Source organism: Rhinolophus ferrumequinum, chromosome 7 (genome assembly GCF_004115265.2).
Source record: "Rhinolophus ferrumequinum isolate MPI-CBG mRhiFer1 chromosome 7, mRhiFer1_v1.p, whole genome shotgun sequence".
Classification (NCBI taxonomy): Eukaryota; Metazoa; Chordata; class Mammalia; order Chiroptera; family Rhinolophidae; genus Rhinolophus; species Rhinolophus ferrumequinum.
In genome coordinates, this window is record NC_046290.1 from 96,126,450 (window position 1) to 96,154,368 (window position 27,919).

Consider the following 27,919-nt stretch of genomic DNA (forward strand, 5'->3'; position numbering starts at 1 on the left):
TCTTCTTGCTAGCCCCCATTTTTCTACTAGTGTAGCCACAGCAGTTATATTAGTGGCCAATGGCTCACTTGTTACAGCTGACGGCCAACTAGCCACAGCTGATGGCCATCTAATCACAGTTGATGGCAATTTACTACCTGGGCCATCACCTTTCCACGTGAGGCCAAGAGCCTGGAAACTGCACTCCTGCCTCTGTCCCCACAAAGACCAAAACAGAATGCTAAAAGAAGCAAGAGACAATAAGTTACCTACAAGGGAGCTCCCATAAGACTGTCAGCTGATTTCCCAACAGAAACTTTGCAGGCCAGAGGGATTGGCACAAAATATTCAAAGTGATGAAAAGCAAGGGCCTACAACCAAGTGTTCTCTATCCAGCAAAGCTATCGCTTAAAATTGAATGACAGAGTAAGAGCTTCCCACACAAGAAAAAGCTAATGGAGTTCATCACCACCAAATGAGAATTACAAGGAATGTTAGAGAAACTTCTTTAAGATAGAAAAAAAATTGCAAAATGTGAATAATAAAATGGCAATAACTATATATCTATCAATAATTGTTTCCAATGTAAGTGGATTAAATGCTTCCATCAAAAACATAAGGTGGCTTAATAGATAAGAAAACAAGACCTATACATATGCTGCCTACAAGAGACTCACTTCAGATTGAAAGACACACAGAGACTGAAAATAAAGGGATGGAAAAAATTATTTCATGAAAATGGAAACAAACCAAACATATGGAGTAGCAATACTTATAGCAGGCAAAATGACTTTTAAAAAAGGCTATAACAAGAGACAAAGAAGGACCCAGTAATCCCACTTCCTGGTATTTATCCAAAGAAACCCAAAACTCTAGTTCGAGGGGATGTGTGCATCTATATGTTCATTGAAGCTTTGTTTACAATGGCCAAGATGTGGAGGCAGCATCTGTGTCCATCGATGGATGAATGGATAAAGAGTAGGTACTAAATATATACAGTGGAATATTGCTCAGGGATGGAAGGGAATGGGGTTCTTGCCATCTGCGGTGGCATGGAAGGACCTGGAGGGTAGTGTGCTGTGTGGAGTATGTCAGACAGTGAAAGATAGATGTAATGTTGATTTTGCTTATATGTGGAATCTAAAGAACAAACAAAACATAAACAAACTCAAAGATACAGAGAACATTTTGATGGTTGCCAGGTGGGAGCGGGGATAGGGTAGTAGGTAAAAAGAGGGAAGGGATTAACAGGTACAAATTGGTTGTTACAAAGTAGTCATGGGTATATAAGGAGTATAGTCAATCATATTTAATAACTACATGTGGTGTCAGATGGATACTAAATTTATTAGGGTGATAGATGAGAAGGAGGTTGGGGGGCAGGGTGAAAAAGGAGAAGGAATTAAGAAGTACACATTGGTAGTTGCAAAATAATCATGGGGATGTAAAGTAAAGCACAGGGAATATAGTCAATAATATGGTAATAACTATGGAGAGTGCCAAAAAAATGCATGCACATTTTAAGGAAGGAAAAAACTATATTAAAATTATAATACTCAATATATATTGTTACCTTCTGAAATTACAAGAGGTGATCGAAGTGGTTACCATCAGCATCCAGATACTTCTCATTACAGCGAACTACTGCTTGAGCAACGTTGACCAAAGTGTCCACTTGAGTACATTTTTTTGGTACCCCTGGCATGTATAGTGCCAGGTGGGTACTAGACTAATCACGGGGATGACTTCTTAAATTATACGTACGTCTAACCACTATGCTGTACACCTGAAATTCATATAAAATAATATTGAATGTCAACTGTAACTGAAAAATTAAAAAGGGGGAAAAGGTGAAGGGCAATAAGCAGTCCAAATTTTCAGATATAAAACAAATAAGTCACGGGGATTTAATGTATAGCACAGATAATATAGTCAATAATATGGTAAGAACTATGTATGGTGTCAGGTGAGTACTAGACTAGTCAGGAGGATCACTTCTTCAGGCATATAAATGTTGAATAACTACTATGTACACCTAAAACTAATATAATATTGTATGCTCACTATATTTTTAATAAAAATCTTTTTAAAAAATCAAGCTAGTAAAATCTATGGTGATTAAATTTTATAATTAATCTAATTTGAAATTTTTACTGTGTGTTTAAAATGTACCAGGCACAAAGAATGTAAGTAGACATTTCTCCAAAGAAATACAAATACCCATGAAGCACTTGAAAAGAGATTCAATGTCATTAGCCATCAAGGAAATACAAATCAAAACTACAGATACCATTAACATCCACTCGATTGGCTTTAATCACAGAGACAGATCATAAAAACTATTAGTGAGAATGTGAAGAAGTTGGAACCCTCATACATTGCTGATTGGAATGTAAAATGATGCACCCAATTTGGAAAACAGTCTGTTAGTTCCTCAAAAGTTTAAACAGAGAGTTATCATATGACCCAGTAATTCCACTCTTAGGAACATAACCAAGAAAAATAAAAATATGCCCCCACTAAAACTTGCACATGAATGTTCATAGCAGCATTATACATAACAGCCAAAAAGTAAAAACAACCCAAAATACATGGTGTCTCCCTATAATGAAATATTGTTCAGCCATAAAAAGGAATGAAGTATTGATACATGCTATAATATGAATGAACTTTGAAAACATTGTGCTAAAGAAAAGAAACCAGTCACAAAAGAGCACATATTGTATGAAATGTCCATTTATATGAAATGTCCAAAATAGGCATATCAATAGAGACAAAAACTGGATTAGTGGCTGCCCGAGACTGAAAGGGGGGATTGGGAGGGAGTTTAGGAGGTGACAGATAAGGGATGTGGGTTTCATTTGGGGGTAATAAAAATGTTCTAAAATTGATTGTGGTGACGGTTATACAACTCTATGAATATATGAAAAGCCATTGAATCATACACTTTAAATGGCTGAATTGTATGTTATGTGAATTATATCTCAATAAAACTGTTTTTTAAAATGTGCCAGGCAATTTGCTAAGCACTCAATACATAATAAATGTGAAATACACATGGTATATGCTTAATAAATACAATGCAAACACAAAATGCCTCATTTACTTTGAATAAAGGGGGGAAACTTTTAAAAGGAATACAAGTGCATGTGAAATAAAAAGCCTAAATTAATGTGCTAATTAGGAATAAAATAACCATAACTAAGGCAGATCAGCACATAGCATTGTACTGGGATGTCATTAAACTGTACTTGAGTGTACAGTAAGGCAAAGCCGTTAGTGGCAATAATCTTTGGTAATACGCTATTTAGTCATAGTGTTATTTAAACAGAAAGCGAAGGCCATTATAAACTGTACCTGAGAATCAAAGACAAAGAGATAAAATGACAGTTTATTGCAAGTGAAGAGATCTAAAGAGGAAATTATGCCTCTCTTTACCATCTTAGCTGTTGTATTCTGAATGTGCACAATTTCCCTACTTTCCCACTTCAGTCACCCTTAATCCAGGAAAACAGAAGCCTTGCTTGTATATACCCCATGCTGGTATTTAAAAAAACAAACAAACAAACAAAGCATACTTTCCTAGTCTTTGACCTTTTCTATTCTCTTGTGAGCCCCAGGAGGCTATCATTTTACAACCTAAAAGCTAATGCAACCCTCGGAATTATTGATGGGCGTGAATTTCATGAAAAAAGTCACCATCCATATCCAGCTGCAGAAAGGCGAGAACAGCCTGGGAAAGACACTAACACCTACTGTAGCTTTAGAAGTCCAGGATTTTAGCGTTCTTGTCTATGTTTCATATTCCAGATAGAGCAAGGCATCCTGGGGTAGCACATTAACACAAGCAAAGGCAGTTTTATGGGATGTTTCAAGTAGCAGTCATAGATTTAATATACGTGTCTCTGCAGGAAAGAGCTGGTGTTGTCCCGACACTAGTAATGACCAAAACTGGAGAGAAATCATAAGTGAGTGTAGGAAACATGTTCTTTACAATGATAGGAGAAAAAGAGAACGAGACTACTGTGTGGAGGAGTCTCAACAATAACAAAAAAGAGGTGAGGTTAGAGGTAAGAGAGGAAAGGAGGGAGGAAAGCGAGGGTGGAGAAAGAGTACAATGGAATCTGTTAGTGCTTTTAAAAATAGCCAGAAAGAGAAATGTTAACTTTAACCACCAAAGAGAGAAAGATCTCTTTCAGGTATCCTCTTTTCATAAAATGAAATAGTGGCAAAACCAAGTGAGATATCTGAAAAATTAATATATGTTAAAAAAAAAAATAAGGTGGTTAGCAGATGACAGAGATGGCACTTCAAAGTACTAAAGAGATAACGAGTGGACATACAATTATTCATATTGATATGACAAGGGGATTTCACTTGCGAGCTCAGAAGGCGGCCATGACAAGGATTTATGTGCAGCAGTGGGAACAGAAAAAGGACAAAAGTGGACCAAGCAATAAAAAGTGAAGCCAAAATTGACTACTCAATGAATGTGGCCAAAAGAGAACAGTCCCAAAAGACAAAGTAAAATCAGATTCAATGACAAGTGTAAAAAAGAGAAGAGCCATTACGATGCACACCAAATAGAAACAGATTTAATGAAATTTCAAAGCATTTACTGAAAGGCTTCCACGATTTTGAAGAAATGTAAAGCACCAATATTTAGTTGGGAAGAGCAAGAACTTGAAAATAGAATGCAACTTCTAAGCCTGAAAACAAAAAGTCAGTTCGCAATTTACAAATAAGTTTGTGTTTCTTGTTTTTGTTTACTAATTGTTTTCTTCATCTGTCTTTGTAACTGGGAAATACTTTTCCACAGCAGCAATGTGATAACTGGTGGCTAAGTCCCCAAAAAAGCCCACAGAACTGTTTAACCATTAGAACTCTACCTTTGCAATAATTCTTCTAAAACCAGCCCAAATACCGAGAAAGAAGTGGTGAATGCAAGAGAGAGGAGGAAGAGAAAGAAGGAAAGGAAAAGGATGAGGAAAAGAAACAAAGAAGATAAAAAGGAAACGAAAAGAAAAATGAAAGAAGGTTTCCTCTTTTTCTCTCAAACCCACAGTATCAAACCCTGACTCCAGTATTGATGCCTCTGTCAGGTGTTAGGCAGCTGTCGAACGTGGTCAATTCTAAGGCATCTGCAATTAACGCCCCTAACCCTTCCAAGGGAGAGATTATCAGAGTTTCAGAACGTGCGAAGGAGGGATTTTCTAGTGAGGTTCTTCTCGGCCAGATCTCCAATCCATTCCTACTTCCCACAGCCTCCTCCCTCCTGTGCTTCTCTGAAGGAGCCAGGGTTTTGACTTAGGGTTTCTGATGGGTCTTGGTGCACAAGGGAAGGGTAGTTGTTTGTAAATTTTAAATTTATGAAATGGGAATTATCTACTCGTATATAGGAAAAATGGTTTCTTCAATTGTGTATAGAGAACTGACATTATAAAGTATAGATGAAGTATAAATAGAGATTGTCTGAGTCTTTTAACATGGGGAAGAACTCGAAATGTAATGCATTACAAACCACTGAATCAGTGGGTGAAAACTGTGTGATTGTTCAGAAATCTACAAAGGGACGTAACAATTTAGGGATATAGATAAATGACAGATATTTAGGAAAAAACATGGACCGCCATCTTGGAAATTAAGTTATGGAAGGAATCATGTAAAGGAAAATATATAAAACATAAAAATGGGAAGAATTAAATATGACATGTGCGTAAGCAAGAAAACAAGACTAGTCCAGCTGTGAAGAAGAATTAGTCTTACAAAGAACAGAGAAAGAAAATGAAAGGAATGTACAAAACTCCTACTGATTAGATCATTTAAAAGACAACTGTCAATAGTTTAGTGGTTACCAGAGGGTAAGAGGGGTGGGGGGTGGGAGATGAGGGTAAGGGGGATCAAATATATGGTGATGGAAGGAGAACTGACTCTGGGTGGTGAACACACAATGGGATTTATAGATCATGTAATACAGAATTGTACACCTGAAATCTATGTAATTTTACTAACGATTGTCACTCCAATAAAGTAACAAAAAAAAAAGACAACTGTAAAAATCTAAAGTAAAAAGAGCAAAAGAGATCTGGTACAGAAGGAAACCCTGAACAGGACACAAAAAGTATTCAAGTTGTAAAGGTATGTATTATGTTTCAGGGATGAGTAAATAAATCTGTGAGAGGATTAGAAGAGATTTTTTAAAATGTAATTTCCCAGAAAAGAGTCTTCTTATTGGTGACACTTCAGGGGGTGGGAATCTCCAAAAGGACGATAAACTAACATATGGTGTGCTTTAGCTAATATTTTTTTAATATACTGCCTCCATCAGAGTCATTATGCCTCTAAATTGCACGAGGAAAGAAAGCAGATACGAACAAAAATTTTGCTTTCCAATGTTGCTTATTTTCACCTGTCCAGAAGTTATTTTATTCACTTTATTTCCTAAGAAACTCAGCAATATTCTGATTTATTATCAACAACATTTAATAACCATTAATTTAATTCATTTAATAAAGGAATACTTATCACGTGTAATTGCTGGATGCCTGCTCTTAGAAAACAGCTGAGAATGGAGAGTCAAGAAAACCAGTTCAAGCCTCTGTTCTGTCACCAACAAATCATGTTAAGCAAAGTAACTGAACCTCAATTCCTTCATCCCTTTATAAAATAAAGGTCTTGAACTAAAAGAAACCTATGAACACTTAAGTCCCTTATAGATGTGTTTATTATTCTCTAAAAGATTAATTAATGTTTAGCATGATCTGTACAAGTTTAAGTTAGTATTGCGATCTTGTCATCAGAATGCTTTTATAATGCATGACTTTTCACTAAGATTTATTGGTAACCTAAAATAATCCAAAATTTATAGCTATAGTAGGTAAAAAGAAAGAAAATAAATGGATTATGACTTCAAAGGCAATATTTCTGTCATTATATGGAGAAAATATTTGGATATCATTTAAAAGTTTTAAACAGAAATTACATAAGCAGCGGCTCAGTTGGTTAGAGCGCAAGTTCTGGGCAACGGGGCTGCCGGTTCGATTCCCACATGGGCTAGCGAGCTGCGCCCTTTGCAACTAGAAAGAAGTCAATGAGCTGCCGCTCAGTTCCCGGGTGGCCAGATGGCTCAGTTGGTTGGAGCGTGGGCTCTCAACCACAAGGTTGCCGGTACAACTCCTCGACTCCTGCAAGAGATGGTGGGTTGCGCCCCCTGCAACTAACAATAGTAACTGGATCTGGAGCTGAGCTGTGCCCTCCACAACTAAGATTGAAAGGACAACAAATTGATTTGGAAAAAGTCGTGGAAGTATACACTGTTCCCCAATAAAGTCCTGTTCTCCTTCCCCAATAAAATCTTTAAAAAGAAAAGGAAATTACATAAACAACATGCAATTATTGTGTTAATCGTTAATATAAAGTACATATTAGTATATTTATATATTAATAATAGTTAATAAATGTAATAAATTGGTATTAATCATAGCTAATAAAATTCATAAATGTATGAAATGTTGCATCATCTTGACAATGATACTGTAATTTTTGCTATTATCCTTATTTTACAGATAAATGTAAGATAACTTACTGTGTGGTTTGGAGATATTAAATAACTTATCCAAGATCTCACAGATTGTAAATGGTAGAGCCCAGAGCTTTTATTGCCCCAAACGGAATGTTATTGTATAAACTACTTGGTGATTTGCTTTTTGAAATGTAACATGTCCTGGAGATTTCTGGTCAAGATGGCAGAGTAGATAAATGCTGTGTTTGCCCCTGCTCAGGACCACATCAAAATTACAAATAAACTACAGAACAACCACCATTAATAATCACCTGAAGTCAGATTCTAGGGAAGGAGATTCAAGATGGCAAAGTAGATCAATGCTGTGCTTGTCTCATCCCATTAACACATTAAAATTTCAACTAAAATGTAGAACAATCAACCTGGAAAACACCTGAAGACTAGCTGAACAGAATTTTATAACTAAGAGCATGAAAAAGAAGTCACGTTGAAACTAGCAGGAGGGGCAGAGACAGGAGATGGGCCAGCCCCAAACCTCCCTGTGGTGGTTGAAAATGAGGAGGGATATCTCACCCACAGAGGTTCCCCTGGAGGAGGGAGGGACCCCAGTCTCACACCAAGCTTCCTAGCCCAGAGTACTGGCTCAAACAAGGAAGGGAAGGGGTTCTTGCCATCTTTAGTGGTATGGATGGACCTGGAGTATATGTGTTGAGTGGAGTAAGTCAGACAGAGTACTTGTGCTGGGAAGATGAGACCCCACAACATCTGGCTGTGAAAAAACAGTGTGGATTCCAACTGGGTGGGATGAAAAGCCAGATGTCCTCTTAAAGGGCCCACTCACAGACTCACTCGTTTGCAAGCACTCACTCTAGGCCCCAGCAGAGGGACAGTGACTCGGGAGCGTCAGAGACATACAGGAAAGACTGAGTTGTGTGACTTCAGAGCCACACAACTGGAGGTACTTTCTCTGTGTGGGGTCTTTCTTCGTTGCAGCCAGCAGGAAGGTGCCATATTTTCCGTGTTGAGCACACCCACGCCCATGACCAATTCTGAAAATGAATTGGTTGGTCTTGTGAGCTTCACTTGCTCCACCCTGGTGACTCACTGAGATGCTGCCACACCCAGCTCCCTACCAAAGGAGGGCTTATCGATGACTGAACCTAAAGGGATCCGGGAGCTGGCAGCTCTGAGAGTCCTTGCTTTTTGCAGAGCTACCCCAGACTCAGTACTGGTGGCAGCTGTCCTTGGTTCACATCATGGCTTCTCCCAAGTACCTCCAGGTCCAGCATAGGCAGCAACCAAGCATGGATTACATTGTAACTCCTACTAGATAGTCCCTGGCCAGTCACAGGCAGTGAATGACCTTGGTCTGCTCCAGAGCCCCTCCCAAGAAGCCCACAAACCAACATACTTGGAGGTTTGCTTCAGACAGCAGAGTACCACCCAATTAGGCCCACAAATGGCACACACAAACAGTGGTCTCAACAGGCATCAGAATTCACTGGGGCAAAGCCCAATCCATGGGGTAAGTCTCCCACACAGCATCATGTAAGCTGTGGATGTGGCCAAACCCCACAACCAATCAGCCTCCGGGTCAATCCCACCTACTGATGTGGCAACAGCAATCAAGGCTCAAATATAACAGTATGGCACACACAACACCCACAAAGGACAACTTGCAGGACACAGCACAAGTGACCAGGGAGACAGTGTCACTGAGCCCCACAGGGCACCTACTACATTAGGCCACTCTACTAAAAACAGGAGACATAGCAGCCCTACCTAATACATAGAAACAAACATAGGAAGGTGGCCAAAATAAGGGATAAAGAAACATGTCTCAAGTGAAAGAACAGAACAAAGCTCCAGAAAAAGAACTGAACAAAATGGAGACAAGCAATCTACCAGACAAAGAGTTCAAAACACTAGTTGTAAGGATGCTCAGTGAACTTAGGGGAAGAGTAGATGAACTTTTCCAAATTGGAAAGGAAACAACCAAAAAACTATTAGATGCCTATTAACAGATGACTGGACAAAGAAGATGTGGTACACATATACAACGGAAAATTACTCGGCCATAAAAAAAAGAAATGAAATCTTACTATTTGTGACAACCTGGATGGACCTCAGGGTTATTTGCTGAGTGAAATAAGTCAAACAGAGAGAGAGAGAGAGAGAGAGAGAGAGAGAGAAATACCATATGATCTCACTTATATGTGGAATCGAAAGAATAAAATAAATACAAAACAAAACAGAAACGGACTCATAGATACAGAGAACAAACTGATGGTTACTAGGTAGGAGGGGGGATGACAGGCTGGGTGAGAACGGTGAAGGGATTAAGAAGTACAAACTGGTAGTTACAAAATAGTCATGGGATGTAAAATACAATATCGGAAATATATTCAATAATATTGTAATAACTATATATAGTGCCAGGTAGTTACTAGACTTATCAGGGTGATCACTTCATAAATTACATAAATGTCTAACCACTATGCTGTACACCTGAAACTAATATAAAATAATATTGAATATCAACTATAATTGAAAATAAATTTAATATGTCTTGACTATGAGGTCTAACATTTAAGTTTGCGGACTTGTTGCAAAAATGTTGCTAACCTTTTTTGATTTCAAAGGGATTATTTATTATGAATTTGTACCAACTGGACAGTTAACCAAGTTTACTATTTGGAAGTGCTGAAAAGGCTATGTGAAAAAGTTAGATGACCTGAACTTTTTGCCAACAATTCATGCCTCTTGCATCACAATAATGCACCAGCTCACACAGCACTGTCTGTGAGGGAGTTTTTAGCCAGTCAACAAATAACTGTATTAGAACACCCTCCCTATTCACCTGATCTGGCCCCCAATAACTTCTTTCTTTACCCAGAGATAAAGGAAATATTGAAAGGAAGATATTTTGATGACATTCAGGACATCAAGAGTAATATGACGACAGCTCTGATGGTCATTCCAGAAAAAGAGTTCCAAAATTGCTTTGAAGGGTGGACTAGGCACTGGCGTCGGTGCAGAGCTTCCCAAGGGGAGTGCTTCGAAGGTGACCCCAGTGATATTCAGCAATGAGGTATGTAGCAATTTTTCTAGGATGAGTTCATGAACTTAATGGTCAGACCTCATATGTTTCCCTGTTTATAAATTTACTTCCATAGTTTCATTTCTAAAGACTACATGGTATTCCACGGTATGGATGTACTATAATTGATTTAAACATCCTCTCATTTGGGGATATTTAGTTCATTTCCAATCTTTTACTCCTTACATGTGAATCTTTGCACACATCTTTAAATGTTTCTCAGAATAAGTTTCTAGATATAGAATTGCTGTGTTAAAAGCCATGAGTATTTTGGAAACATTTTGTATTTTATTTTATTCTTTTAACCATAGTCTTCACGCCTTTGAAGTCACCTAGGAGGTTGTTAATTAAATTCTTTGCTGTTATTGTTAATAGTTTCCTTTGTGATTCTTACTCTGCCATTTAAAAGAGAAATTCAAGTAGGTAAAGAGATAGTTCAGTAGTTCCAACCGATAAAAACATAGGAGGACAAATTTTTGTTTTCCTCATCCTTTGTGGAAAATTACAGAAACCGACAGAGAAAGTGCCAGGAAAGAAATTGATTTCTTACGTGAGTGTAGTACTGGGACTGAACAATACAGAAAAAAAATGAAACATTAAGCCCCAGTATTTTGGTACCAAACATTTTTACAACTGGAGAAATCCAGCTGTTTGACCAATATTTTCAAAAACCTTGGAGAGTCAGAACAGAGCTTAGCTGTGGGGAGGAGTTGGGGTAGGATTTGACTGAGGAGATGAGTGGCAAAAGGAACCCTCCTTGGGTACTGGAAATATTGTATGCCTAGATCTAAATGGTGGTTACATGTACATGTGTACATATGTAAAACTTCATCTAGTTGTACACAGAAGGTCAATGTACTTTACAGTACATGTGTCATACCTCTGAAGAGTTTCAGATTGTTGGCGTCATGTAAGCCAGACAACTGGATTTTCATTTTACTTCCAGTTATTTTTATATGCTTTTATTATCATTTAAACTTATTACATATTTAGGCAGTAAACACATGAACACAATTAGTCAAACTCTGGCAAGCTGGGAGACTTTTTTTTCTTTTTCTAAGTTTGGATGATTCTCCCATTTAAAATCCCTAACAGCTGCACATTTAGGTAGCCTCCACTTTTTGGCTGTTATCACTTCTTGTACATAATTTTTTGTGTGTATCTTTAATTATTAACTGGAGATAAATTTCTAAGAAGCTGCAGCTTAGTAATCAAAAGAAAAAATGAAATGCAAACCCTGTGCCAACAGTTATCTAGAAATTAAATGGGGTATGATGTGTCTAAAACAAGACTTTGTTCAAACACTATTTGGACCACTTGGACCACCTTAGAATAAACTGCTCAGAATGTAGCATTAGCTCATCTTTAAAACATATAGGAGTTTGGAATAACCCAAAAGATAATAGCGAGCATCCAGATATTCTACTTTCCTAAGCATACACAGGTCAAATTTCCCTCTCTGGAAACTCAATCTCAGTGTTTCAATTTTAAACCACAAAAATTAAAATTGGGGACTTTCCCAAAATATTAGATAATTAAAAATTGTTGATCTGACTTCTGATAAGAACACATCTCTCATTATCACCTACATTATGATACATAAATCAAGAACAGAGCTCTTTTTGATTTGGACTATATTGTACATGCAGTATTTTTATATTGCTGAAAAATTACTTGGTTGCATGTGTGTTTACTTTAACATTAGACAGAACAGCTTTCTTTCTGCCCTTCACACACCCATTTCTTTTGTTTTCTAGAACATATATTTTGGTTGGCAGCAGCAAGTCAAACCTCAGAACCATTTGCATTTCTCTTAACCTCTCAGTACAATGGTGCAGACATTTGTTTGTGAACACAATATTGTAATATATCTGTATTTTTGGTTGGAATCCAGTTCATCTGTTACAATTTAGTGATGTTCTAAGCTTTTACTTCCATCTCTTAGACCTTAAAATGACTTCATGTCTTGGCTGAGCTTCAGCGTTTCAACATATACAGACAGATCCAGACTCTTATTCCCTCTACCATGCTGGGCTGTTACCAGCAGTTTCTGGGACATAGAAAACATCCAAACTGGCAAAGTTCAGAAAGAGCAGGCATTTTTTTTTCAGGAATATTTTGCTTCATTGTGACAAAAGGCTAACCGGTTCCCCTGTTTAAAATATGCAGTGGAGTAATTTTAGCTCCTGAAATTTTCCATTATGAGTATGAATCTCTATTGAGAAAAAGGAGAGAGAGAGAGAGAGAGAGAGAGAGAGAGAGAGAGAGAGACCTATCAATTCTCTTATGCTTAGCAATTGTGTGGTTCTCTGAAGCCTCTGACATTGATCTGGAACCTTGGAACCTTCACCTACATAAGTGCTTCCGATGCCAGTAGTCTAGATTATTTCTCTGTTCTCCTCGCAATCAGTCTGACAGGAAAAGATTCTTTGCTGCAGAAACTGAAAAAACAAAAACAAAAGCAGAAAAAAAGACCTACAGACACTAGTATTTATAGGTCATATCGGTGACAAGCCACCTTGAAACCTCATCATCCTGTGATGAAGCTCTCCAGGCAATGTTGCTAAGCTTCCCTGGAACCTGGTATTTCCAATTAGCTTGTTATTGCCATATTCTTTAACAGGAACAGATAGCCACAGTTCCAGACATTGGAGGAAAGCCTCCAACATGAAAGGCAGAGACCAAAGTGAGCAATGCAGGTGGGGATATGAGGATGGGAGGATAAGAAAAGGGAAATAAAATAATTCAGAGAGTAGAAAGAATACTTAACAGCAACTAAGAATAGCCTTAGAGAGAGCCTACATGCACAGAAATGAGGTGCTTTAAAAATGGGTCAATCACAGAGCAAAAAAAATAGTTCTTTGAAATTAAAAGTTGGGAAGCAAATTTAGTGGAATTGTTTGAAGACAAAGCTGAAGAAATCTCCCAGAAAGACTAAAAAGACAAAGAGAAGGAAAATATGAGAGGAAAGATAATAAGAGGATCAGTTCAGGAGGGTCAACATATGAATAACAGTTCTAGAAAATGAAGAGGAGGAAATTATAAAAAGCAAACACGAAACATCTCACTAAGTCCCTCATACAACAAAGTGCCTCATACAACAAATGAAAAAAGAACCAAAACATTCCACATCAAGTTATATCATCATGAAATTTCAGAAGACAAGATATAAGGAGAAGATCCTAAAAGCTTACAGAAATTAAAATGACAATAAGATACCACTACATAACCTATTATAACAGCCAAAATCCAAAACAAGGACACCACCAAATGCTGACAGGGATGGGAGCAACAGAAATTCTCATTCATTGCAGGTTTGCTGGTAGGAATGCAAATTTGTACAGCTACTTTGGAAGACAATTTAGTAGATTCTAACAAAACTAAACATCTCTTACCATGTAATCCAGCAATCACACTCCTTGGTATTTACCCAAAGGAATTGAAAACTTATGTCCAGACGAAAACCTGCACATGGATGTTTATAGCAACTTTATTTATAACTGCCCAAACTTGGAAGCAACCAAGATGTCCTTCAGTAGATGATGGATAAAGAAACTGGAGTACAGTCAGACAATGGAATAAATTTCAGTGCTAAAAAGAAATGAGATAATAAGTCATGTAAAAACATGGAGGAAACTTAAATGTATATTACTTAGTAAAAGAAACCAATCTGAAAAGGCTACATACTATATGATTCCAACATTCTGGAAAAGGCAAGACTATGGAGAGAGTAAAATATCAGTGGTTGCCAAGGGTTGGTGGGGGTGGCAAGGAGGGCTACGTAGGTAGAGCATAGATTTTTAGGGCAGTGAAAATACTCGGTATGATACTATAATGATGGATACCTGTCATTATACATTTGCCCAAACCCATAGAATGTACAACACCAAGAATGAACCCTAATATAACCTATGGACTCTGGGTGAAGATGATGTGTTGATGTAGGTTCATCAATTGTAACAAATGTACCATCTGGTGGGAAGGTTGATGGAGGAGGCTATGCCCGTGTGGGGGCAGGGAGCGTATGGAAATCTTGGTCCTTTACCCTCAAATTTTCTCTAAACCTAAAACCGTTCTAAAAAAAAAAAAAAAAAAAAAAAGTTTTCTAAAAAGTCTTACAAAAGTCTTACAAAGAGGAAAACAGATGCCATATAATGGCTAGGAACTCCCAATGGCATCAGATTTCCCCACAGTGAAATTGGAAGTGTAAAGCAATTGAAGCAATGTATTAATATCCTGAAGCGAAATGATATTCAACCCAGAATTTTGTTCCCAGTAAACCAGCAATCAAATGTGAGAATAGGATAAACATATTTTCAGTCATTTAAGAATTTAAGTTATTTCCACTCATGTTCCCCACTGGAAGGTATATTGTACAAGACAAGGGGAAAAACTAAGAAAGAGGGAGAATTTTGGATGCAGGAAACATGGGGGTAAACTCAGAAGAGTGGCATAGATAAGTTTTGTGACAACGGTCATTGAAAACCCAAGAATGACAATGATGTAGCAAGCTCAGGATTTCCTAGGACAGATTGGAGAGCTCTGGGAGGGAAGTCCCAAGAAAATATGGAACTGACATGTGCCTCATATATATGTGATAGTCACATAGCAGGAACGTTAGAATGTTTGAAAAATTACGTAAAAAGAAAAGATGGTCCTTGGCACATAATGGGGTTATGTGCTAGTAAACCCATCATTCGTTAGTTGAAAATATCCTCAGTCAAAACTGCATTCAATACACCCAACCCACTGAACGTCAGAGCGCAGCCCGGCCTGCCCTAAACACGCTCCGGACACAATAGCCGAAAGCACGCTGGCGACCCCGCGCACTGCAGAGTCCCGGAGGCTGGGAGCGGGGCTCACTGCCCCGCCCGGCCTCACGGGAGAGGATGGTCCGGCGTATTGCAAGCCCAGGAGAAGGTCAAAATTCAAAATACGGTCTCGACTGAATGTGTCTTGCTTTCGCACCATCCGTAAAGATAAAATATCCTAAGTGGAACTGTCGTTAAGTTGGGGACCGTCTGCATATCTTAGTTCTCCTATTGGTACTGTTTCTCTGGAGAACTCTAACACACTACCCTTGCAGTAAGGATCCCTCAAAGTTGCCCTTGCATGTCTAAGTCAGTGCCCTGGAACCAAGAAGCTGGACGTCAGCAGCACCCTGGTTCTTCCTGCAGCAGGGCCACATTGCCCATAGTTATGGCAGTCCTACGCCATTGCCACTCATGCTGGAAGTGCAGGAGTCATTCTTCTGCCCTATAACATATTACTCTAGCAAGAGATCAAGTCACTCAAATTAGCTTCCCCAGAGAACAGGAAATGCAATTTTGTGTCTGGAGCGAGAGGATTCAGAAGTTTAGCAAAATCCTGGGAACTTAAATTGTAGGCAGGGATAATATTGCTGTTCATCACTGTCTACTTATTTTCTATTTAAAGAGTTTTATCTTCCTAGTAGAGGGGGTTGGTTTAATAGCGTGTCAGGGGAAATGTCTAGTGAACGTATTGATTGAGTGTATGATGATAAATGTGGCCAACTTATCTCCTAATCTTCCTCTAGGTTTGCCTAGCTGAGGGTGAATAAAATTATTTTTTATATAGCCAAGAAGGTCTTTTTTCAATGCCTTGGAATTCTGGTACCATACATGTCCCTAAATGACTTGTTTCCTAAGAAGAGTAAGAATGTGTACATTAGCACCAGGTTGAAGACATTTCCATACATGGCACTTTAGCTAGGAATATTTAAGTTATGCTAAGATAGTACTTCAGGGAGGGACCAAAGAAATAGATACATACAATGTTCACATATCAAATACGTCCACAATTGACAGAAAAGAAGATGGTCATTATTCCACAAGGCGGGGGGGGGAGCAAGAAACTTTATTACCAAGGTGAAGAAAAGGTTTCTAAAGCACTCCACACATTGTATGCAAAATATAAGCAACCTGAAAGGGTAGGAGGAATGAGACTGTTTCACAAAGCAACTTAATTTTATGTTAGATTCCATTTTCCAATTGAATACAAATATTTCTGAAAAAAAACTTGTACAGAAGACAGCGTTCTAATTATTGTCAGCTCCTCCCTATTGCTTACTCGAGACCAAAGCAATGCTGGAAAGAATTTACTTTGGTGCTCTAACAAGAAGTGTATTTCTGTCACATCCAGAATGACTGATAATGCTCAGGCCTATCCATTACTCCATTCAAATAGTAGGGTTTACTTGCTTTTAAGGTCACTTGGGCTATAATGTTGTTACTGTCCTTTCTTCTGCTCTGCAGTCTCATTTTCACAGAGGACTGGTAGAAAAAGAGAGACGGACTGGGCAGCACTCATTTATACACATACTCCACACACACAAAAACCAACTTTCTATCAACATGAAATAGTTTTGGAAATTCTAAGTTGATTATTATTGCTGCTGTTGTTTTGTTGAAATAACTAAGTATGGAACACTAAAAGAGTTAATGAAACACAGGACTCCTGGGTTGTAAGTTCAGCTCTGTGAGTATGTAGTTGTGTGACATTGGGCAATGCACCACACCTCTCTGGGCCTCTGTTTACTTATTTGTAAAATGGATTTCTTTGACTACAGCATCACTAATGATCTATGAAATGATATATACAAATATATAATATATATAATTACATATGTAATTGAATGAGTGTGTGTGTATGTACATTTCCTGAAACAAATATATGTAGCAGTGTACTCTACAGAATGTTGTCCTGCTGTCCTGGTGCTGGTCTTGCCTTATTTTAGAGTAACGCTTGGACACGCACATTTGGAGTCTATTACATTTTCCTGTAGGCCTGAAGAAAAGCATTTTGATTTAATGTATCAAGCTTTGGATTTCTTTTCCTGAGAAATGCAAAGGTATGACTTAATATGGTTTCCCCAGCTTTTTATTTTGTAATATTTCAAACCTTCAGAAAAGCTGCAGGAAACTACAATGAAAACCATATAACTTTCTCTGAGATTTATCAGTTGTTACCATTTTGCCACATTGGTTTCCTCTCTATTTCTCTTTCTCTACTTCCTTACCAGATTGGATATATAGGCATTGGTGAACCTTTGGAGAAGTTATTGCAGACATCATGACCCTTCATCCCTAAATATTTTGGCATCTAGCTCCTAAGAAAAAGAACATTCATTCTCAGGTTCTTTTACATGGACCACCTAAGAGGCACGCTGTAAGAAGCAACAACCCCTTCCTCTCAGCCATCCACCGAGCAGCCCCAAAGCAGCAATCATGCATGAGTGCAACTCCGTCCAGGTGGGCCAGGCTGGTGTCCAGATGGGCAACACTTGCTGGGAGCGCTACACCTGGAGCAGGGCATCCAGCCCGAGGGCCAGATGCCGTGTGAGAAGACCTTTGGGGGAGGAGATGACTCCTTCATCACCTTCAGTGAGACAGGCGCTGGCAAGCATCGGGGCAGTGTTTGTAGACCTGGAACCACGGTCATTGATGAAGTTCAAACTGGCAGCTACGGCCAGCTCTTCCGCCCAGAGCAGCTCATCCCAGGCAAGGAAGATGCTGCCAATAATTATGCCTGGGGGCGCTACACCTGGCAAGGAGATCACTGACCTTGTCTTGGACTGAATTCGGACACTGGCCGACCAATGCACAGGGCTTCAGGGCTTCCTGGCTTTCATGAGCTTTGGTAGGGCGACTTGCTCTGGGTTCACTTCCATTTGCCCAGTCCCCCCACTCCCAGGCTTCTACAGCTGTAGTTAAACCCTACATCTCCCCCCTCAGCACCCACACCATCCCGGAACACTCTGATTGTGCCTTCAGGGTCCACAACGATACCATCTACATCTGCCTGGGGCCCTGTCCCCGCATCCACTTCCCTCTGGCCACGTATGCCCCTGTCATCTCTGCTGAGAAAGCCTACCGGGAGCAGTTTTCTGCAGCAGAGATCGCCGACGAGTGCTCTGAGCCAGCCAACTGATGGAGACATGGGGCCCTCGCCACAGTGAATACAGGTGGCTTGCTGCCTGTTGCATCATGGTAACATGGTTTCCAAAGATGTCGATGCTGCCATTGCCACTATCGAGACCAAGACTACCATCAAGTGTGTGGACTGGTGCCCCACCGGCTTCAAAGTTGGCATTAATTAAAAGCCTCCCACTTGGTACCTGGTGGAGACCTGGCCGAAGCACAGTGAGCTGTGTGCACGCTGAGCAGCACCACAGCTGGTTCTGAGGCCTGGGAGCGCCTGGATCCAGACTCTGACCTGATGGATGCCATGCGTGCCTTTGTTCACTGGCACATGGGTGAGGGCATGGAGGATGGAGACTTTTCTGAGCCCTGAGAAGACAGGACTACCCTTGACAAGGATTATGAGGAGGGTGGTGTGGATTCTGTTGAAGGAGACCATGGGGAAGGAGTAGAGGAACACTAAAGTTAGTATGTCACAAAGGTGCTGCTTTCACAGGGAAGCTTATTCTATTTTAAACATTGAAAAGCTGTTGTCTGATCAGTGACATTATAGGTAGCAGTGTATACTCTCTTACACAATTACGGGCTTAGGCTTTAAAAAACGATGCTTTGTTACAGACCCAACCTGTCCATTTCTCTGCTGGGTTTAAATAAAGTATTCCCTGTCTTAAGTGAAAAAAACAAAAAAGAAAAAGGACAGGAGGAGATCCAAGATGGCAGAGTAGAGAAACACTGTGCCTGCTTCCTTCTGGGAACACATTAAAATTACAACTAAATTATAGAACAATCAACCTGGAAAACCATCTGAAGTCTAGCTGAACAGAAGTTTTATAACTAAGGATATAAAAGAGACCACATCCAGACTGGTAGAAGGGGCAGAGATGTAAAATGGGCTGGCCTCAACCTCCTGTAGTGGTTGAGAATCAAGAGGGATACCTCAGCCACAGAGGTCCCCCTGGAGGAGCGAAAAAACCCACACCCATACCAGTCTATCCAGCCTGGAGACATGGTGCCCGGAAGAGAAACCCCTACAACATCTGGCTGTGAAACACAGTTGGGATTCTGACCAGGCAGGTGGGACAGAAGGCTGCAGGAAACCCGGACATCCTCTTAAGAGACCCGCACACAGTCTCACTCATTCGCAGGCTCTCACCCTGAGTTGCTGCGGTGCAGGGATGGTGACTCAGGAGGCATCAGAGGCATACAGGGGGCAGACTAAGGTGTTTGGCGAAGACTGGAGGACAGTCACCACTTTCCCTGTGAGGGGGGCTTCTCCCATGTAGCCTTCAGGCGTGGCCATCTTTTCTATTTTGAGCCTTCCCCCATACGGCCAAATCTGAATCTGAATAGACTGGTGAGCTTCACAGCTCTGCCCTGATGACTCTGCTGGGACCCCATGCCAACCAACTTCCCCAATGCCAGAGGCACTTTCTCCCCCAGCAGCCAGCCCTGCCGGCATTACACTATTTCTTGGAAAACTATCTGAGTCCATGGGCCCCAGCCAGGCAGGAACTGGCCTCAGTGTGCTCTGAGATTTTTGTCGAGTAGCTCCAGGCTCAGCAATGGCACCAAACCAGAATCTACATTAACCTGGTAACATCAGTTCTTCCCATTCTAGTGACTTCTTGAAACCCTGACTCACCCAATTTGTGTACTGCACAAGGCTTTATCAGTGGGTGAACCTAAAGAAAGCTGGCAGGTGGCAGCAGACCTAGGGGTGTTTTGCCTTTTTGCAGAGCTACCCCAGACCCTGCACTGGTTGCCGACATCCTCAGTTTGCAGCATGGCTTCTCCCACATGCCTCTAGGTTTATCACAGGCAGTGAATAACCAGGGATCACTATGTAGCTTCTATCAAGTAGTTTCCAGTCAGTCCTAGGCAGTGGCCACAGGAGCAGCATACTTGGAGGTTGACTTCAGACCACAAGAGAGCACCACCCGATTAACACTAAAAGCCACACACCCAAAGGGCACCAGAACCCACTGGGGTGAATCCCACTCAGGCAGTAAGTCCCCCACATAGCAAACTGTAAGCTGTGGACATGACCAAACCCCACAACCAATCAGTCTGAGGGTCAATCCCACCCACTGATATGTCAATAACAATCAAAACTCAACTATAACAGGAGGGCACACACAAGACTTATAAGGGACACTCCTGGAACATCTAGAGAAGGTGACCAGGGAGACTGTACCAGGACCCCACAGGGAACCTACTACATAAGGCCACCCGGCCAAGACTGGGACACATAGCAGATCTACCTGATACATAGGGAAAAAGAGAGAGAGAGAGAGTCAAAATGAGGAAAAAGAGAAATAACATCCCAAATGAAAGCACAGGAGAAAACTCCAAACAAAATGGAGGAAATCAACCTACCAGGTACAGAGTTCAAAACATTGGTTGTAAGGATGCTCAGGGAACTTAGTGAGAATTTCAGCAGAGATTGCAAGCATAAAAAAGGACATAGAAACCATAAAAAAGAACAAGTTAGGAGTGAGGAATACAATAACTGAAATGAAGAATGCACTAGAAGGAATCACCAGCAGACTAGATGAAGCAAAGGATCAAATCAGAGATTTGGAAGACAAGGTAGCATAAAACACTCAACCAGAACAACAAAAAGAACAACCAGAACAAAAAAAGGAGGATAGTTTAAGAGATCTCTGGGACAACATCAAGCATAGCAATCTTTGCATCATAGGGGTACCAGAAGGAGAAGAGAGAATTGAGAACCTATTTGAAGAAATAATGACTGAAAACTTTCCTAACCTGGGGAAGGAAATAGACATACAAGCCCAGGAAGTGCAGAGTTGTAAACAAGATAAACTCACGCAGGACCACACCAAAACGCATTATAATTAGAATGGCAAAGGTTAAAGACAAAGAAAGAATCCTAAAAGCAGTAAGAGAAAGGCAACTAGTAACTCATAAGGGAGTTCCCATAAGATTGTCAACTGATTTCTCAACAGAAACTTTGCAGGCCAGAAGGGATTGGCACAGAATATTCAACATGATGCAAAGAAAAGAACTACAACCAAGACTACTCTACACAGCAAAGCTATCATTCAGAATTGAAGAATATACAAAGAGCTTCCCAGACTAGAAAAATCTAAAGGAGTTCATCACCACCAAACCAGTATTGCAAGGAATGTTAGACGGACTTCTTTAAAATGGAAAAAAAATCAAAATTATGAATAATCAAGTGGCAATAGCTGCATACCTATCAACAATTACTTTCAATGTAAATGCTCCAATCAAAAGACATAGGAGGGCTGAATGGATAAGAAAACAAAACCCTTACATATGCTGCCCCCAGGAGACTCAGTTCAGATTGAAAGACACACACATATGGGAAGTAAAGGGATGGAAAATATTATTTCATGAAAATGGAAATGATAGAAACAAAACAAAAAAATCTGCGGTAGCAATACTTATACCAGACGAAACAGACTTTAAAGGCTATAATATGAGACAAAGAAGGACTCAGTATACCACTTCTGGGTATTTATCCGAAAAAACCCAAAACGGTACTTTGAGGGGATGTGTGCATCTATATATTAATTGCAGCATTGTTTACTATGGCCAAGCTGTGGAGGCAGCCTGGTATTGATGAAAGAATGTATAAAGAGGAGAATGTGGTACATATATACAATGGATATATACAATAGAATATTGCTCGGCCAGGGAAGGGACTGGGTTCTTGCTCTGTGGAGGTATGGATGGACCTGGAGGGTATTGTGCTGAGTGGAGTATCAGACAGAGAAAGACAGATGCAATGTGATTTAACTTTTATGTGGAATCTAAAGAACAAAATAAACAAACCAAACAGAAACAAACTCATAGATACAGAAAACATTTTAATGGTTGCCAGTTGGGAGGGGGTTAGGGGTATGGGTGAAAAAAGGAGAAGGGATTACGAAGTACACATTTGTTGTTACAAAGTAGTTTTGGGGATATAGGACATAGCATAAGAAATATAGTCGATACTATTGTAATAACTACATATGGTATCAGATGGGTACTAGATTTATTGGGGGAGGGGATTGAGGGACAGGGCGAAAAAGGTGAAGGGATTAAGTAGTACACATAGGTAGTTACAAAATTGTCATGGGGAAGTAAAGTAAAGCATAGGGAATATATCAATGATATGGTAGTAACTATGTATAGTGCTAGGTGGGTACTAGACTAGTCGGGGGGGTCACTTCTTAAATTATATAAATGTCTAACCACAGGCTGCTCACCTGAAATTAAAATAAAATAATATTTAATGTCAATTGTAATTGATAAATTTAAAAGGGGGGGGGGGAAGGACAAGGGGAGTAAGAGGTCCAAATTTCCAGGTATAAGACAAGTAAGTTATGGGGATGTAATGTATAGCATAAAACAAATAAGTTATGGGGATGTAATGTATAGCATAGGAAACATAGTCAATAATACTGTGATAGTGTGTACGGCGTCAGATGGTTGCTGGACTTGTCATGGTGATCACTTCTTTAGGTGTATAAATGTTGAATAACTATGGTGTATACCTGAAACTAATATAATATGAAGTTGGACAATTAAGTTTGCGAACTCATCCTAGAAAAATAGCTACCCACCTCATTACTGAATACACTGCAAACACCTTTGAAGGACTCCCCTTGGGAAGCTAAGCACTGACGCCAGCGCTTAGTCCACCCTTCAAAGCAATTTTGAAACTTTTTCTGGAATGGCCATCAGAAGTCTCATTATATTACCCTTGATGTTCTGAATATCATCAAAATGTCTTCCTTTCAATATTCCCTTTATCTTCAGGTAAAGAATGAAGTCATTGGGTGCCAGATAAGGTGAGTAGGCAGGGTGTTCCAATACAGTTTTTTGTTTACTGGCTAAAAACTCCCTCACAGACAGTGCCATATGAGCTGGTGCCTTGTCATGATTCAAGAGCCATGAATTGGTGGCGAAAAGTTAAGGTCGTCTAACTTTTTCATGAAGCTTTTTCAGCACTTCCAAATAGTACACTTGGTTAACTGTTTGTCCAGTTGGTACAAATTCATAAAGAATAATCCCTCTGATATCAAAAAAGGTTAGCAACATTATTGCAACAAGTTTGCAAACTTAATTGTTAGACCTCATATTGTATGTTAACTACATTTTTAAGAAAAATCTTTAAAAAAAAATAACAAAAGGACATTCTCCTACAAAATCACAAGACAGTTCCTGAAGAAACTTAACATTGATTCAATACTATTATTTAAAAATATTCTCTATATTCACATTTCCCCAATTGTCCCAATAATGCCCTATGTAGATTGACTGATTGATTGATTGATTTTGTATCCTAGGATCCAATCAAGGATTATCTGTCGAATTCAATTGTCCTCTCTCTTTACCTGTCTGTTGTTCTATAATTTCCTAGGCTTGTTTGTTTGTTGGCTTTTTATGATATTGACATTTTTTAAGAGTTCAAGGCCATTTGTTTTGCAGAATGTCCCTCACTTTAGATTTGCCTACCTGTGTCCTAATAATTAGATTCAGGTTAAAGATTTTTAGAACAAACATTATATAGGAATTGTTGTGTTCTCAGTGCATCACATCAGAGGTATGTGATGTCATAATTGGTGATGTAGTGTTTGATCATTTGGTTAAGGTGATAGTCACCAAGAGTCTGCAATGTTAAAATTCCATTTGCCCTTACAACTAATGAGTAAACTTGGGAGTGTCACTGAGACTTTGCCACTATCCTGTTTCCCAAAGGTTTTGGCATCCATCAACAATGGTGACTGTAAGATTACAATGTTTTGGCTGTCCTCTACAAAAGTGAATTGGGATAATAAACACATCTCTATCAGATGGAGGAAAGAATCGGTCAGTCTGGATTCGACCACAGATAAACACTGGTGGTGTGTGTGTGTGTGTGTGTGTGTGTGTGTGTGTGTGTGTGTATGCGCGTGATGGATGTACTGAGGCAGAGAAGCTTTGACATGCTGCTAGCATTTTAAACAGTGTTAAGTGAAGTCTAAAGTTGGGGTGCCTAATGTGTGGAATCTAAGAAAAGTAAACTTTTGTTATGTGTTGAACAGAACAGACACACTGTACTATTTCTGTGCTTGCAATTTCTCCACAGTATGAGACAAGACCTAGAGCTTAAGAATAATGGGCACATATAATACAATGCATTAAAATCTTTCTTTTTTTATGGTGAGTTACAGCTTCCTTTCTTTATTTTTTATTTTTTCCATTGTATTTTTGGTTGTAATAGTACTATATTTCTGTTAGATAAAGTTAAAGTATTATTAATAGGAAATAATTAAAAATTAATAGTATGAGAGAAGCAAAAGTTTGTCATAGATTTTACAGGTCATGAAGAGTTTGATTCCATGTGATCACGTGAGAGTAACAATAAATCTGAACATGCCTCTTTCTAGTGTGAAAACATGAACCACAAACACAACGTCTACATTTGTTTTCTTCGTGTTTCTCTGATTTATCAGAGTTAATTTTCACAAAAGCAGAATTGTATAGTAATGTGTGGGACTAGTTATTAATGGTAGGGAGAACAAACCAAATGTCGCAATAAAGAGAAAACATTCTACATAGAAGAACAAAAATAATAATAGCAATAATCATGATGATAATAAAGAATGCTAATGAGATTTGATAAAAGATCCTGGAAAGCAAAGGTATTCTAATACTAGTATAGTAGCTGGAACAGAGAGCATGGAAGGTGAATTGTGCAAGAGATTACATTTTCAGTGACAAGAACAATCCGGAATAGCAAATGAAGAAGTAAGACCATGAAACAGTAGGTTCCACCTATTCAAGCAATACAAATGAAGAAGTCCAAGCAAAGACTGTTTTGCCTTATGGAATTATCCTAATGTATGTCTTTCTTTGTTATCTTTGTGTTTCTCTAATTTCTCAGACGATTTGAACCCATAGCAGGGAGAACAATGTTTGACTATGATGTCAGTGTTTTATGAAAAAGAGCCAGGAATTTGAAAAGTAAGCTTTTTGCACATACAAAGATGTTATTGTTGCTGCAGTTCTGTTTCTAGAATAACTGTAGGATTGTTAATTATGAAAAGAGATAATAATAGTAGATACAATTTGTCTTCCAACAGGAGTGCGATGCCATCAAAACATCCATAATGGAAATCACAAGAGTAATCAACAAAGTGCAAGATATAAAGACTTACTTTCAAACTGCAATATAGCCAAAATATACCTGTTAAGAACCCAGAATTGTTTCATGAATGAATAATGAAATAGCCATGTTTTATTAGCTTTATTTCAAACTATCTACAAGTTGAACAACCTTTTCAAGGCCTTTTAAACACTTTTGCAATTTGCTGGAGCAATGGTTTCTTTTCTTTTTTTCTTAAAGCTACAGTGATTAATCTGATTTTGGTGTTTCAGTAATTATGTCAATTAATGTGTGCTAGAGTAATTTCATTTGTTGAAATAGATACCAGGTGAATATGTAATTAGGAAAAGGTTGTCTCTTTAAGACTTTGTGTGCAGTTTTCCAAGATTAGCCACATATGGAAGAGTAGTTTTAAATATAAATAACTTTTGGCTAATGACCAAACTGGTATCTAGTTTATTTCCTGACAATTGAAATAAAATTATAATTTCTTCCCACCTTCTCCTACCAATTAAAGACACATTATAGGGTAACCTACTGTCCCATTTTCCCCAAGATGGTCATAGTTTTAGCTCTGGATGTCCTCTAACTTGGGAAACCCTCCTGTTCCAAGCAAATTAGGATAGTTAGCCACCCTAAAACACACGTCTCACTTGAAAAGAAGTGTTATACTTACAAAGCTTGATTTATTATTAAATAAATTTAACAGAAAAGCAACTTAAAAATAAATTTCCATGCATATTACCACCAAAATAAAGCAACTATATAATATGTAGTTGTGTTCCTTCTAAACTTTATACAAAGTGTAATTTAAGTTATAAAAGCAACTGTAGTCACAAGCTGTGTACAATTCTATGTTCATTAGTTAACAAATATATATCCTCACAAAATCCTTATGTGTAATTTTAATGACCCTATAAAATTCTAACATATTTCCATGTTTGAAGTTACTTAATTATCCTCCACGGTAGTACATTTATGTTGTTTTTGTTTTTTTCTCTATTATAAATGATAATGCTGTAAATATCTTTGTATATATATGATTTCTCTTTTAAATTTAAGAAATGAAACTTTGGAGAAAACATACATAGTGTAGAATTGCATTGACAATATATAAACAGTTTAAGTTATCAATATTTTCTCCTGATAGCTAGCTTCTTATCAATTACCCTGCCATTTAAACAGTTATTTGATTAAAATTCCTGGTAATACGAGGCCATTCTAGAAACTGGGCTATATTTTTTTATTTGGATAGTTGAAACAACAGTGCGTTTATTTGTTCTGAATATTGAGAAATTGTAGTCACAGATGAAGATTTTCCCCCTTTTTTTAAGGATCTTTCAAAAGAATAATGGCACTTAAAGAAAAATGAGATCGCTGATTAATCATAATTTCATAGACAAACATCTACTGTGTTTCAGAACTGATAGGGGCATTGAGGGACTCAGAAATTCTACAAACTCATTGTTAAGGACAGACGCTCGGTAGGAGCTCATTTTGATACTAAGTCTTACCAAATCAACCGTCCCTTCAGGTTTTCTTTTAGGATTTCTGAAGTAGAAATATGAAATCCAAAAAATTCAAGTCTTTGCCTGTACTATAATTAATATGCAACAGCCTGAGTCTACAAAATCTAAGCTCGAATACAGAAAGGATAAGTCATGGAATCAGTTAACCTTTATTGAGCACCTGCCATTGCCTACCCAGTTCCTATCCTGTAGAATTTAACAACTGATAGGAAAAAATCATGGGATGTGTATATAATAAAATAATAGAGAGGACAATAAGTTCCACTACAGGATGAAAAAAGAGGGCCATGCATGTCTCCTTGTGCACTTGTATTATTTATAATGATGAAAACATTGTAAAGAACTTAAATGGATATCAACAAGATATAAATAAATATGTTATGGAATAGTCATATACTGGAACACTAGACAATAGTGAAAATCAATGCACATGAACTACTATATGCATCAATGCCAACAACTCTCACAAAAGAAACATCGAGGGGCAGCCGAATGGTTCAGTTGGTTAGAGCCCGAACTCTGAACAACAGGGTTGCCTGTTCAATTCCCGCATGGGATGGTGGGCTGTGCCCCCTGCAACTAAAGATTGATAACAGCAGCTGGACTTGGAGCTGAGCTGCGCCCTCCACAACTAGATTGAAGGACAACAACTTGGAGCTGATGGACCCTGGAGAAACACATGGTTCCCTAATATTCCCCAATACAAATTTTAAAAAACATAAA

The 27,919-nt window shown here is 38.8% G+C and overlaps 1 pseudogene; it reads left to right on the forward strand.

Annotated features, from left to right (window-relative positions):
* The first annotated feature begins 17,848 nt into the window (after positions 1 to 17,848).
* LOC117024584 (tubulin alpha-1A chain-like) lies at positions 17,849 to 19,004 on the forward strand (annotated as a pseudogene).
* Positions 19,005 to 27,919: the final 8,915 nt, after the last annotated feature.